The 13,241-nt window shown below is 31.7% G+C and overlaps 1 pseudogene; it reads left to right on the forward strand.

Moving 5' to 3' along the window:
* Positions 1-1,606: 1,606 nt before the first annotated feature.
* LOC100807297 (ornithine aminotransferase, mitochondrial-like) lies at positions 1,607-5,133 on the forward strand (annotated as a pseudogene).
* Positions 5,134-13,241: the final 8,108 nt, after the last annotated feature.

The following is a 13,241-nucleotide window of genomic DNA, read 5'->3' on the forward strand; positions in this document are numbered from 1 at the left end:
TGATATAGCTTATGCTGTTGCTAAACTCAGTAGGTTTACAAGTAATCCTAGTTCTCATCATTGGCAAGCTATGAATAGAGTATTCAAGTACTTAAAGGGAACCATTGACTATGGTTTGACATATACTGGATTTCCTTCGGTTATTGAAGGTTACTCTGATGCAAGTTGGATAACCAATATGGAGGATTATTCATCCACAAGTGGTTGGGTATTCCTCCTTGGAGGAGGTGCTATCTCTTGGGCATCCAAGAAACATACCTGCATTACAAATTCAACAATGGAATCTGAATTTGTAGCTTTAGCAGCAGCTGGTAAAGAAGCTGAGTGGCTAAGAAATCTGATCTATGAGATTCCATTGTGGCCCAAACCTATACCTCCCATGTCTATCAGGTGTGATAGTCAGGCAACTTTGGCTAAGGCATATAGTCAAGTGTATAATGGGAAGTCTAGACACTTGGGTGTTAGACACAACATGGTTCGGGAGTTAATCATGCATGGTGTGATATCAGTGGAGTTTGTGAGAACTCAGCATAATTTGGCCGATCATTTAACCAAAGGGTTAAGTAGAGATCTCGTGAAAAGGTCGGCTGTGGGATTAGGATTAAAGTCCATCTGAAATCTCTTATGTTAAGATACCCAATTCCCATCTAATATGACATTAGGTGCTGAATTCAATGTGGAAAGCTTAACTTGTAGAGATTGGAACACATCATCGAAAGTATCCCAAAAGGAATGTGTTCGGTTCTGTAAGTTAAGGAGGTTGAAGTATAACTTCTCAATGGTTCTTTTGAAAAATTGCATTTACAGGTGCAAGAAAGAAAAGGACTACCTATATAAGCATGAATTTTAGCCGCTTCAAGAAGCTGGGACTTGGCTTTGATATGCTTATGAAGGATAGGGACACAGGCTACTAAACTAGTGTCGAGCAAGAGTAATGTTATAAACTATTGTGCAGATTATCTTCATGTATTCATTATGAATAGAAAGGGTTCAATCCTTAGTGACACCCTGATATTCGAATATTTGAAACGTGTAATTTGCTAAGATGAAATTCAATCGTCACGATATTTCATCTATGCAGTAGTTTGTTGTATGTTATGACTTTGGTGATTTGATCGGTAATTACACTAAAATGGGGGAGGTTTGTTGGACATTTTAGTGTAATTGATCTATTTATTATGTTAAAATAAGAGTGCACGCTTGTTTTAATGTAATAACGAGATGTTCGGTTTAGTCAAATTTTGGAAGTTACATGGAAGTCAAATTTTGGAAGTTACATGGAAGTTATTTTTCAAGAAAAGACAGTTTTTTAAAAAGATAAACTTCCATCAACCGCCAACCGTTTTTTTAAAGGATAAAACTTCCATAACTTCCTTCAACCGCCAAAAACCACCTGTTCTTTGATTATAAATAATCATCCTGGTTCAGAAAGCATAACATGTGAAAAACATACAAGACCAAAACAAAACTCTTGAATTATAATCTTCTGATTTTATCCGATTGAACAATTTTGGTTGAACCCCGAAATTTGATTCAATCTAAAAGTGTTTATACACGACTTCAGATTTATCCAGGATTATCTCGATTTTCAAAATTAACCAACAGAAGATGTTGGCTTGTGAGTGGGAAGAAGTTCGCCCAGATATTGTGGTTAGAAATCACCTTTACTTCTTGAGTACATTATATATATACTCTAGATTCATATAAACATTACCTGTCGTCATAGGGTTAACAAAATTTTAGATCTAGGAACTCCACCTATGGTTTCATATCTGGTTCCAAGTCTGAGTAAAGGAGGAGGTTGTGTTAGGCCCTCGGCAGTAATGCAAAACTCGTTGATATACCAAACAATATTTTAGACTTGAAATTGAAACTATTTGGCAAGAAAAAAGCATGTGTAGTTGATTCCATAGATACCATACTTCTTTTAAGCATATGATATCATTATTTGGAATGGTTATGTTTTTTGTGTTTGACTAATAAATCAGATAATATCATGTTTGGATTAGTTTCTCAATGATTTTAATAAAAAAAAGTTGCTTTATGACATTAAATCTTTTGGATATATACTTTTAGTCAAAATCATTATAGTTTCTCCCTTCATTCCTATAAATATATATTTTATGAACATTCCTGAATCATAGACAATAGAAATTGCCATTGCACTTAGCAAGTATGCAGTTGGATTTAGATGCATTTGACTACCTTCCACTTGAAAGACTTGGCCACCCAATTTTGTGTTTTCTTTCAAGAAAATGATAAATTTACTGCCTCTGCTGCAAAGTGCAAACTCTTTTTATCCCCACCTTTTTTAAGGTTCTATCTCCTTTCTATACCACCATGCATAACTGTTTTAACTGTCTTTTTACTCAGATACTAGGGAAAGCATTGGGTGGAGGAGTTATACCAGTTAGTGCAGTTCTTGCAGACAAAGATGTGATGCTTTGTATACAACCGGGACAGCATGGAAGGTTTCATTTTATTATAAATTTATAATTTATTTTAGTCTGCTCCTTTTGTTTAGCATTTTCTTGTTTGTAGTTGTCAAACTTCTGGATTATGACGGGCATCTGTTTTCATCCTTAAAGCCCTTTATTTGTCAGATCATGTGAAGAGACATAACTCTCCTTTCTGTTGGAACCTGGAATCTTATAGTATATAGTTTGTTTTAGGCTTAAATGCAATTTTGGTCCCTCTATTTTAAAATAGAGATATTTAATCCCTCTGTTTTAAAAAAATTCACAACTTTAGTCCCCTATTTCAAAATAAAAACATTTGGCTGGCCTATTTTATAAAATTTTTAATTTTAGTCAAATTCTCAATTTTGCCTACGTTTTTATTTTATTTTGATGCAATTGAATCCTAGACCTAACATATTCATTCAAGATATCATCAAAAAATTATTTAATTAATTATAATGTAAGAAATAAATGAAACAAAATGTAAATAAAATTGAAGATTGTACCGAAATTGGTAATTTTTTTTAAAAAAAAATATGAGGATCAAAATTGTGAATTTCCTAAAATAAAAGGACCAAATGTCTTTATTTTGAAATATTGGGACTAAAATTGCAGATTTTTTAAAACAGGGGGACCAAATGTCTCTTTTAAAATGGAAGGATCAAAATTGCAGATTGAGCAAAATAGGGGGACCAAAACTGGATTTAAGCCTTTGCTTTATTTTGGGTTAGGGATGTTAGTTTTGTTCAAGTTGATAGGATCATGGGACAAAATTAGACTACTCCATTTGCAAAAGCGATCTATGAACAGAACCATTTATATTTCCAAAAGAGAAACAATTGACTGAGATGAGAATATTTACTGCACCGTAAATTCCCATGAGTGATTCTTTGGAGTTTGTAGCTGATGATACTTACAAACACTGGCTTGCTGGTTCATTTATTTTTTCTACTGTGAATTTTCTGAGATATTAATATATAAAATCTGCAAATGATGTATTACTATTGAACAGATCTGCCCAAATGGGAGAGGAGCTTGTTGGTCAGCTGCTTAAGATTCAGCAGCAATATCCAGACTACGTGAAGGAGGTACGGGGAAGAGGATTGTTCATTGGAGTGGAGTTTAACAGCAAAAATTTGTTCCCTGTATCTGGCTGTGAGCTATGCAAAAAATTAAAGTATAGAGGAGTCCTTGCCAAGCCAACACATGATACAATTATCCGCTTTACTCCCCCACTTTGCATTAGGTAAGTTATGAAAACAAGAAGCATTGTTTTAATATCAAGTTATCATTATATTATGTTAAAGTTCTGCCTCTTGGAAATTATTAGTTCATATTAGAATAATTATTGGAAAAGAAAACTAGATTACTGTGTAGTCCAGATTTTACTGAAGCCAAACTATGATCAATAAAATAACCGAAAGACGTACATGGCAAAACATAAGTATGAAAAAAAAATCTGCTGACAAGTAAAGAAAAAATTGGATTATTAGAATGGTTGAATTGAGGAGTGTCTGTGTTGTACACAAGCCAAACTATGATGATTAGTTATTTTCTATTGATTCAGGCATGGTAGTATGGGACTACACTTTAAATTTGTTAAATAGTTGAAGTATAGGTTTGTCTCACCACAGCCAATAATTAGTACTTAATATTTTCAAATTTGTTAAACTATGATTATTAGTTATTTTCTGTTGATTCAGTCATTCTTTGTTTGTTGAAAACCTGTTGTTAAATCTATGTACTACGATGACCATCTTCCTCTCTTTCTGATAAATTAACCTTCTTATACCTTTCTCAATTGACACCTGAAAATTTTATCATTGATAGATCCTAGAAGGCTTGAAGGAGAATAGCTTAGATTCAAATTTCAAGCTAGTCAAATCTAAGGTTAAAGAATATTTGTTACCTTTTTCTTTTCTCCTATAAATTTTTGTCATACAACGTATAAACGAAATTTATACTTTCAATTTTTTTGTTACCTTCACTACCCATTCGTTGTGGCTTAGGTAGCTAGGTCTTCAGAAAACAAAAGAAAATATAATACCTCTCTTAAAGTACACATAAATGACATAAATCCTTTTTTTTTTCCTCATTTATATATATACACACATCTCTCAGCAAACTAGGATCCTTTTTGTGTGCATATTTTCATTCTCAAACATTTCAAGTAGTGTCATTTAGCCCAAGTTGGTCTAATTTTATTTTTTTGGTTGGTTTAGTGTTTGATCCATTAGACATTTCACCCTATGGGCATGGGTATTTCATCCAAGCTTCAAACTGCTAGGTGTTCTTGTCAAGCTTTTTAAATAATTCTTGTCATCTTATTACTGTTTGTTTTATTATTCTAATGGTTGACTATAAATGGGTTGTTAGGAGGGAAAATCTGCACTATCACCCGAGACTCTATTGAAATACATAGATGAACTTCCATTGTGTGCAAGGTATTACGGGTTACAAATTTTTTTGTTCTAATTTAGATTTGCTTGACAATGAGTTTACCCCTTGGTTAAAATTAATCTAGGAATCAAACAGTTCATCATCGGACTCAAAAAAGCATGGGTGTTGTTAAATAATTGTTGTGGCGCTGCTATAGTACTCTTGCATTGTGGAATTCCTGGGGATCAGGACTGTTTCGGCCATGGGTGTTGTGGTTGCAGCTTGCATCCTGTAACCTTATGTCATCTCCAGCAAGTCTCTGGCTAATGCTAATTTAACTTTTTGAGTTAATATTATTCCAATTTTTATTTTCATGCAACTTAAATTTCAATACATGTATAATAATTGATATATCATGAATTTCAAACGATATGTGAATACGACTTCTGCTATTTGCCTGCAACACTATCTGTTATATGATATACTGGGTTATTGGTTTGTCATTTTGTGTGATATGTCATTGATAACACTGGTATTGCTGGAACCTGTCTTCTTTTGGCATCTCTAGATCAAAGAGATCCCATTGTCTGTCTAGCCTGATTGTGAGGTCCTGTTGTGGTGTTGTTTTTCTATGTGTTGCTGCTTGTGTTCTTTTCAGAACTGAAATGCATGGAACTTTTACCTTGTTTTGCATGGCTCCTTGTCTGGTTGGATTGCCCTCTGAAATTTTTTATCTGAGTGAACTATTATTGATCATAAAAAGAAATTACATCAATGATCTATTTTTATTTGGGAATTTGCATCAGTCTTGTTGCTCTTGCCTCTTGGTAGTTAGCATAACTATCCTTTTTTCCTTTTATTAACTTATTATTCTCGTTAGATATTTGTAATTTGTATTTAAGGCTTTTCATTACACTTTCAGCAATATAACTAATAAATGTTTCTTAAATTGTGATTATTGAAACCATGGTTATCAGATTTTGCATGACCTGAGCAGACCTGGTTTTATGCAAGATCCTATTGCTCCATTATACAATATAGAGATTCCTGCAATTCGTATCAGTACGGATGATTCTAGGTGCAATTTAGTACCAAAATTATAAATGCGTTCTGAATTGCTGTGTCTTAGAATTGAATCGAATCACATGAATTGTATAGCAATTTATACAATTATGATAACAATGATTGAAACATGTTTTATTGTTTATCTGTTTATAATATGACGTTTATAAACTATTAAGATTATTAATTACAACTTATTTTGGTGCAATTATGAGTTTACAATAAGTTGGAATTATAAAATTACATTGTATGGTTTTGTTCTATTATTGCTAGATGAAGCTATTTTCTTGTTAGTGGTTCTGTTATTTCAAAAGGAAAGAGAATCCTCATTTGTTTTTTGGTTTTCCTTTATTAGTTCCCAAGATTGGAAAGCAAGACTAAAGATTCCACCAGCTGATACTCGCTATTAGTTCCCAAGATTGGAAAGCAAGACTAAAGATTCCACCAGCTGATACTCGCTATAGGACAGAGGTATGGTCATGGAATAACATCATGGTATGCCTCAAGTTATTTGTTATGTGCATTTTGTGTTAATCATATATTTTCTTTGAGATCCTTAGAGCATTACACCTTACTTGTGATATTTCTAATTCCATACTTTTTTTTTTGCATATCCTTTAAGTATGGAGTCATTTTTTCACACATTATAAATGTTTAGTGAAGAAAATTCTTGTCATAGAATTTAACTGGAATTTCATTGATTGATTGATGTCTTTTTTTTTTAATTTCTTGTACTGATTTGCTGTCAGTTATTTAGACTACAATCATACTTGTAGAATTTATGAACTAGTTCAACTAATTATACTTTGTCTAGAGATTTAGTAGATGTACTGAATTTTGTTCCTTGTAACTAGTGCAATCAATGGCTTTTACCCTAAGTTTTAATTTTCTGAGTGGTGTTATTAGATTTTACATGTAAATAATTACTTAATTTTCTAATATCTACTTGAAAGGCATAAAATAATACCATCCATTTATTAGTCGTATAGCTACTATGATTATGGGTTTGTCATTATTAACTTTTATTTTATAATATATACCTGTTTGTCTTGATTTGGTGCCTTTTTGCTCCTCAGGATGTAACGGCCAACTAAAGGAAATGAGGTTGAGGATTACTTTTTGAAGCGTGAGCTGCTCATGGGAATATATGAGAAGGGTTTTGAAAGGCCTTCTCCCATCCAAGAAGAAAGCATTCCGATTGCTCTTACTGGTAGTGACATTCTTGCTAGGGCTAAGAACGAAACTGGCAAAACAGCTGCATTTTGCATTCCTGCATTGGAAAAAATTGACCAGGACAATAATGTTATTCAAGGTTTGATGCCCTCCTCTAGTTCTCTTGCCTTAAGCTTTTCACATGATTCTCATAGCCTAGTTGAAAGAATAGTATTTAAAGATGTCTCAGTTCCATAAGCATATCTGGTAGCCTGTTACTGATTGTAAGCAGTGTTCTATTAAAAAAAGAAAATGGGACTTGTGACTGGTAAGGTTCAGCTGGAGTTGCAGTAACAAGCCGAACTTTCAAGTTTGAAGGGCACATCAAGTTGGTTTTTGTCATAAAAAATGAACGATACTGCAACTATTACAACTTACATGTTGATTGTCTTTAGTTTCAGTCTTCACTTGGTACAACAAACCTGAGATGTGAGCCTACACAGAATTGAAGCAATATATATATATGAAACAATGCTAAATTCAGAGTTTATTTGTGTTCTCTTTATTCTCTACTGGACATCTGGTTTTAATAAAAGCTCTATGTTTTAGTTATAAGATTTTGATATTCCCTTTAAATTAATGGATATCTTGTTGATTCTTCTGAAAAGTTATTTTAGATGAAGATGAATTTTTGGATACTTGGATTTTATTGCAATAGCTAAAAATAGTTGATATATTTTTGGTGGCATTGTTGATTCATGATTCATTTCTGCATCATCTTCAGTTATTTCATGGTTGTGGACTTTTTGAATAAGCATGATGATTGGCTTTACCCTTGCTTTGAATTGAATGTTTTCAATGTATTTTTTCTGTAATGCAGTTGTTATACTGGTCCCAACCCGAGAATTGGCATTGCAGACTTCTCAAGTGTGCAAAGAGCTTGGAAAGCACTTGAAAATTCAAGTTATGGTTACAACAAGTGGTACCAGTCTGAAAGATGATATAATGTGCTTATATCAACCAGTTCATTTACTAGTTGGAACTGCAGGAAGAATATTAGATCTTGCCAAGAAAGGTGTTTGTATTCTGAAAGATTGTGCTATGCTTGTTATGGATGAGGTAAACACATTTCACCTTGAATTCACTCATTTATATAATTTGGTTGAGAATCTTGTACAGTTTGTAAAACATTTTCATATTTAAAGAGATTTAGTAAGTCAAAGGTAAGAAACATGATTATATCATATTCGACGAAGAAGATCTGATGGGCATTATGTTCTTTAATTTTTTTGTCCAATGTGCTAGGATTAGGAATTTGTATTTCTAAAGCAAATGCCTTTGTTCATTGATTTCTCATTCATGTTTTAAATAGAGTTGAACATATTTTCTTTTCCATTATTTATGTATGTTCATTCTATGGCACTTTTAAGATTTATGTCTTTAGTAGTAACAGTTACTTATCAATCTGAGGCTTTTTATTGCTTTTTGGGTTTGCCAGACCGATAAGCTTCTGTCCCCAGAGTTTCAACCTTCTATAGAGCAACTGATTCATTTTATTCCTACAACTCGTCAAATCTTGATGTTTTCAGCAACATTTCCTGTTACTGTAAAGGATTTCAAGGATAGGTATCTTCGAAAACCTTATGTATTCGTGGAAGAGAGACAGAAAGTCCACTGTCTAAATACTCTTTTTTCTAAGGTTTGCTTTTTCTTTGTTTTCTAGATTTTCTTATATGCTGCCTTTGAAATATGATGATGCTGATGATGGGTTCTGTTTCAGCTGCAAATAAACCAGTCTATCATCTTCTGCAATTCAGTAAATCGGGTTGAATTCCTTGCCAAGAAAATCACAGAACTTGGGTATTCATGTTTCTACATTCATGCAAAGATGTTGCAAGACCATCGTAACAGAGTGTTTCATGACTTCCGCAATGGCGCATGTCGAAATCTTGTTTGTACTGGTACGCTGCTGACACTTTAGCATCATATGAATTGGCACAATGAAGTTTTTTTCCCCTAGTTCTTGTGTTTTACATCGACTTGTTGGCAAAATTTATAGTGGAAATATGAAGAGCTTGACTTGTTGCCTTTGCTTGTTGTATAAAAGCAAAATAGAAATATATTCTTATTTCCTCATTGGTAGTATTTAAGTATGACTACTAGTTATTCTTTTCATGGAACAGAAATTTTTTGAAGCCCGTTGAAGGCATGGGATTTGAGGATCTCTCTAAATATGGGTCATAACACATATTGGAAGATTATTTTAGTGATTATGTGGGGAATTCAGAATTATCCAAAAATCATATTTAAATGTCGAACCAGACACTGCATTCAAAGATGGTTATTACATAATAACCGTCTTTGAATGTCGAATCAGGCACTGCATTCAAAGACGGTTATTACATAATAACCATCTTTGAATGTTGAACCAGATGTAACAATCAAAGACGGTTATTATGTAATAACCGTCTTTGAATGTGGAACCAGATGTAACAATCAAAGATGGTTATTATGTAATAACCGTCTTTGAATGTCGACCAGATGCAACAATCAAAGATGGTTATTACAAAATAATCGTCTTTGAATGTCGACCCAGATGTAACATTCAAAGACGGCTATTATGTAATAACCGACTTTGATGTTCGAACCAGACACTGCATTCAAAGACGGTTATTACATAATAACCGTCTTTGAATTGTTCTAACTTTTAAAGACGGTTATTATAATAACCGTCGTAAAAAATAGTTGCATTTCAACGATGTTATATACAATGACAGTTTACAACCATCATTAAAAGTACTTAATAACCGTCGTAAAAAGCCATTTTTCTAGTAGTTCTCAAATCTGTATCTTTTCTCTTTTTTACTCCTACTTCTCCTTTTTGTTTTTTGCTTCGAAAAATTTACTAAGATGGGGTTATGATCAGAAGTGTGTCTAAGTAAATGTCTTACATTATACTCCTTCCAATCATCTCTCGACTCCTCAATTACAAGCAAACACTCAATCGAGTCTCTCTTCTCCAATCTCTGGCACATTTCTTTTATTAGACCATGTACAACAATAGTCTTCATACCTTGCATCCTCCAAATTGCACTTTTCCACTGTCCTCCTAAACACATCAATATTATTCAGGTTTGCAGCTCCCCCTCCATGTTTCTCACTTGGGCACAATACTTCGTTAAAATCAGCTAAGCACATACATGGTTTTCCTTTTCTTGGTTTATGGCTTTTTATTATCTCCCATGTTTCATGTTTCATGTTTCATTTGGTTTTCCGGGTGCTCATATATCAATGACATCTTAAACTTTTCATTTAGAGAAAGATCCTCCTCCACTTCAAAGCTTATGTGATTCATTGACCAACTTTGTAGATCATAAATGAATGTTAGTAGATATGTCAATAATATCTAAATATATTTTTATATTCATAGTATTTTAGAAAATTGTTATTTGAAGGTGTTATCTTAGGTAGAATTTCTTTTACTTTAGTTATGTTTTACATATTTCTTTCTAATTATTAATATTTTTTATCCTTAGAAGATTCATTTTTATCCTACACCACATAATGAATGTTAGATAATATCTAACACTTCATAATTTTTTACTATATAACTTAACTAACAATTCAAAATATTGAATAAGAAACATAGAAACCAAACTAATAAAAAAAATATGATCATACCTATTTCAAATATCCATATATGCTAATACCTATTAGAAAAAAATCAAATGCCTAAAGGAAAAAAGCAAAGAAAAAAAAGGACTAAGTAACGTATGAGAAAAAAATAAATATATAACACATTTATTGGAAAAAAAACACATAATTTTTTTAAAAATAGTAAATAATATAGAATTTTCCCACAAATTCATCTCTTGCTTGTCTTCAATGTTTCATCCTTCTTAAACACTAAAAAGTGAGGGGGGAAAGGTAAAATAATTGGACGTGCAAGCTATGTCAAAGGAAGAATTTTTTTTAAAAAAAAATCAAGTATGAGAACGAATAATGAGATGAAAACATAACAAAGAAAGAAAGGAGAGTAATGAACTTACCCATATATTAGTGTTTCTTGCTTGTAATAATTTTGCCATTGAAACAGAATAAAAGGAAGAAAAAATGTTAACAATTAACTATTTTAGAAAGAAAAAACGAAAATGAAAAATAACAATATATATACATATAGGTATTTATAGATGAGTTGATTGTATAACTTTTGTATCATGAAACTTAAATCAAGATTTTTTTTTTAATTTGAACGAAATAATCAAGAAACTTGTAATAAGACTAATTGAATAATTATTTTGTATTTATTATGATAGGGAAAAATGATTTTTAAGATTTAATGGATTGATTTGTTGACATAAGAAAGTTTCATTTGTAATTTTTTTTTCTTCATTTTTTATTGTAATTGAATGAAATGATAAAAAAATACAATTAGAGCCTAATTGAATAATTATTTTGTATTTATTATGATAGAAAAAAATGTTTTTAAGATTTAATGGATTGATTGGTTGGTTTGTTAAGGTAATCGTAGTAAATTTTTTTGAATTAATTTCATTTAATGGAGAATAATAAAACCAATATAAATAAAATTAATTACATTTAATATCCATTTAAATATGAATATTCACAAAATTTGAATTTGAATAAAATAAAATAAATATAAAATTTGAACCTTCTAATTTACACGGTTCATATTAATTACCATAATTATATTTAAGCATGTAACTTTAATCCTTTTATTTAAAAAATATAATTTTGATCCCTTAATTTTAAAATAAAGACATTTAGTTCTCTTATTTTTTAAATTCTACAATTTTAGTATCCTATTTTAAAATAAAAACGCTTAATCCTCTAGTTTTATAAAATTCAAAGTTTTGATCCATCCATCAAATTCAAAAAATGTCATACTAAATGATTTAATATTGCAAAAAGGGGTTTGTCTAATTGACCCTAGTTAAGGTGAGATTAACTAATCCAATTTTCAATGAACAATAGAAATCATACATTTGTCCTATTCTAAATTCTACCCGTGATCATCACATTTAATACATATGCTTAATTTTTCTCTTTTTTTTTTACAAAATCCTTAATTTCTCTCGCATCATTTATGTGTAAAACTAAAACTTTAGAATTAGACTAAATTATAATTTTGGTCCCCTAATTTTTTAAATCTATGATTTTGATCCCCTTGATTTTTAATTATAACATTCAATCCCCCTAGTTTTATAAATTTGAGATTTTAGTCCCCAGATAGATTATTAACTAATAATTAGGATGATTAGAGATATTAAATTAATTATAAATTAAATTAAAATTATTAATCATTAAAAACTTTAATAAAAGATTACTAACTTTAATTTGGTGTTAATATTGGCAGAGTCGCGTGTGACGCTGGAGATAGAAGATGTGTTTACAAAGAAGAGAAAGAGCACAATATTATGAAAAATTAGGATAAAAAACTTGTGCTATTCTTTTTCTTCTTTCCTTCTTCCTCTTGCAAAAGATTCAAAAGACTAACTGCCTGAGAATTCTTTTGATTCTTCCTTCTCCCTCTTGCCAAAAGATTCAAAGGACTAACCGCCTGAGAATTCTTTTGATTCTTCCTCTTCCCTTTAAACAAAAGATTTCAAAGGACTAACCGCCTGAGATATCTTTTGTTTCCCCTTACAAAGATTCAAGGGACTAACTGCCTAAGAATTCTTTGTCTTAACACATTGGAGGGTACATCCTTTGTGGTACAAGTAGAGCGTACATCTACTTGGGTTGTAATACTGAGAACAAGAGAGGGTACATCTCGTGTGGATCAATTCAAGTGGAGTGTACATCCACTTGGTTGTTCAAAGAGAACAAGGGAGGGTACATCCCTTGTGAATCTTTGCTTTTAAAGAATTTTACAAGGTTATTGGAAATCTCAAGAACTGGTGGTTGCTTGGAGACTAGACGTAGGCACGGGTTATGGTCGAACCAGTATAAATCTTGTGTTTTTCTTTTTTCTTTCCTACACTCTTTATTTTTCCATTGTGCACTTTTTATTTCCGCTTTACTTTTGTCTTAAGTTATTGTTTATGTTCTTTACTTTCTCATAACTTAGTTAGTGCAAATTTTAATAAATATTTAATAATATTGTTGCAAATTTTGCCAAAGTGGGCTCCTGGACTTCACATGTTGAGTTTCAGAGGGGTCTTTGCA

This window comes from Glycine max, chromosome 17 (genome assembly GCF_000004515.6).
Source record: "Glycine max cultivar Williams 82 chromosome 17, Glycine_max_v4.0, whole genome shotgun sequence".
Lineage (NCBI taxonomy): Eukaryota > Viridiplantae > Streptophyta > Magnoliopsida > Fabales > Fabaceae > Glycine > Glycine max.